Raw genomic sequence first — 2,443 nt, 5'->3', positions numbered from 1 at the left:
CTTAAAATCCATATTCTGTTGATATTCCAGGTCTCTTCTTTGTCCAACAAAGAAGTGGCGCCGCTCCACTTTCGCTTGCTTTTTGATTTTTCGGTTCTCTTCCACCTGCAATCCTTCAATGATGAGATCACCAAAATCAATATTTATTTTATTTGATTTTTGATCGCTATTCCCTAAAGAAATTATATCCCGATTTTGTGTATAATTGTTTCCAGTAGGGATTTGATCAGGAAATTGCATATTCCTAGGCCTACATCTACTTACAATAATATAAACATTAAAACACATCTTGCCGTAATCGTTATAGTATATTTATAGAGGGTATTTCATTAAACGGCAACCCACCTCGCAGGGTTCTCCAAACAATCACTCCCACACTACTGCAAACTTTTACAGATGACGCAATTACTCTCAGGTATGACTTACTTCCTTATATTCTCTTTCCTTCCGCTGATAATTTAAATGCTCCACCCCAAAAACGCAAAGTGAAAAAAAAATGAAAGTAACCTGAAAGGATGTTGTGGCACAACGTTTTCACTGCCACACTCTCCCTCCCTTCAAGAAAACAACCCATGGTTGTTTAAAACAAAGCATGGATTAGAATCCTAAAAATTATTCTTCCTCATCAGAGGCTTCCTGAAAAAGGCAAACTTTCCCAATTTCCAAAGGTAAAAAGTGAGCCATACAGCAAAAATTGGAGGACCCAACCTCCAAACGGAAACTGAAAATACAAAGATGCTAGTACATATTGGAGGGCGCCAAATCGATTGACCTCTCGTCCAATAGCCTGAAAGGCTACAAGTTCAGGCAACTCCACAAACGTTCCAGGCAAGGAGTTCTGTCCCACAGTGTGAATACAGTTTGCAAATTCCGACAGTATATGATTCGAAAGTTATTTTCGTGGCGCTCCTAGAGGGAGTTTTGAGCAGGACCTCCCTGGAACACAGGCCTCCACCACCCGGAACAAAACATGAGCACTCCGTGTACACGCCACAGCAAACTTGAGCCGACACGAACCTTCACTTACCACCCTTTGTCTTCTTTTACCACAAGGCAACTGAAAAAACTGTAAACGCTCAAAAGGTGCTACGAATGCTGCTCCACGCATGCGTTAGCGGACACGTGTCTCGTGTGCTAAATTCTGCGCTTGCGGACACGTGGCAGAATGGCAGAGAGCTTCCTTCGTCCCTGGGTGGGCTCGAACCACCAACCTTTCGGTTAATAGCCGAACGCGCTAGCCGATTGTGCCACAGAGACGTGCGGTGTAAGTGTCTCTGGTTTGCGGTGACAAAAAATCAACGCTGTGCATGCCACTCAGTTTAGCCACAACACATGTCCTGCGTCAGCAAACTGAGGTCAAGAGACTCATTTGGAGTCTGAGACACGTTGGGAAGGGCGAGAGAGCCATAAGGTACCCCCAACGTGGGGCTCGAACCCATGACCATGGGATTAAGAGTCTCATGCTCTACCGACTGAGCTAGCCGGGCGGCTGCGACGGACCGCTCTGGGCTGGTCGCGGTTTTCATAAGTGCCCAAATTTCACTAGCGAAACGGAGCCTCACTTTTCGCACAGGCTTGAGAAAACCTCTTGCGGGTAAAGTGAGGGTTAAGCCTAGCGGTAGGCTTAGAGCAGGGGCGTCCAAACTAAGTCCTGGAGGGTCCTGGTCCTGCCGAGCTTAGCCCCAAGCCCAATAAAAAACACCTGAAGCAGCTAATCAATCATCACACACCAGGCAGACTAGAAACTTCCAGGCAGGTCTGTTAGAGCTGGCTGGAGCTAAACTCTACAGGACAGTGGCCCTCCAGGACACGGTTTGGACACCCCTGGCTTAGAGTGTGCTTTGTTTGTTTTAGCCATGCCTGTTGCTGGGGAACACAGTTTGAACACGCAGAGCAGGCCGATAACATGCACAATCAAAACCCGGAGTTAAAGTTCCGTTTCAATCTGTCGCAAGAGAGAGCGGTCACTGAAGGCAAACTTTCCCAATTTCCAAAGGTAAAAAGTGAGCCATACAGCAAAAATTGGAGGACCCAACCTCCAACCGGAAACTGAAAATACAAAGATGCTAGTACATATTGGAGTGCGCCAAATCGATTGACCTCTTGTCCAAAACCGTGAAAGGCTACAAGTTCAGGCAACTCCACAAACGTTCCAGACATGGAGTTCTGTCCCACAGTGTGAATACAGTTTGCAAATTCCGACAGTATATGATTCGAAAGTTATTTTCGTGGCATTTCTAGAGGGAGTTTTGAGCAGGACCTCCCTGGAACACAGGCCTCCACCACCCGGAACAAAACATGAGCACTCCGTGTACACGCCACAGCAAACTTGAGCCGACACGAACCTTCACTTACCACCCTTTGTCTTCTTTTACCACAAGGCAACGGAAAAAACTGTAAACGCTCAAAAGGTGCTACGAATGCTGCTCCACGCATGCGTTAG

The 2,443-nt window shown here is 46.5% G+C and overlaps 2 non-coding genes across 2 annotated transcripts; both read right to left on the bottom strand.

Annotated features, from left to right (window-relative positions):
• Positions 1-1,183: 1,183 nt before the first annotated feature.
• Positions 1,184-1,257, bottom strand: trnan-auu (transfer RNA asparagine (anticodon AUU)). The gene has a single exon. It is a non-coding gene; the product is annotated as a tRNA-Asn (tRNA).
• A 157-nt stretch (positions 1,258-1,414) lies between these two features.
• trnak-cuu (transfer RNA lysine (anticodon CUU)) lies at positions 1,415-1,487 on the bottom strand. Its single transcript has one exon. It is a non-coding gene; the product is annotated as a tRNA-Lys (tRNA).
• Between the last annotated feature and the right edge of the window lie 956 nt (positions 1,488-2,443).

The sequence above is a fragment of the Sinocyclocheilus anshuiensis genome, unplaced genomic scaffold (genome assembly GCF_001515605.1).
Source record: "Sinocyclocheilus anshuiensis isolate Anshui unplaced genomic scaffold, SAMN03320099.WGS_v1.1 scaffold9128, whole genome shotgun sequence".
NCBI classification, from domain to species: Eukaryota; Metazoa; Chordata; class Actinopteri; order Cypriniformes; family Cyprinidae; genus Sinocyclocheilus; species Sinocyclocheilus anshuiensis.
Note: the sequence above shows the minus strand (reverse complement) of the source record. Positions and strands in the feature narration are given on the sequence as shown.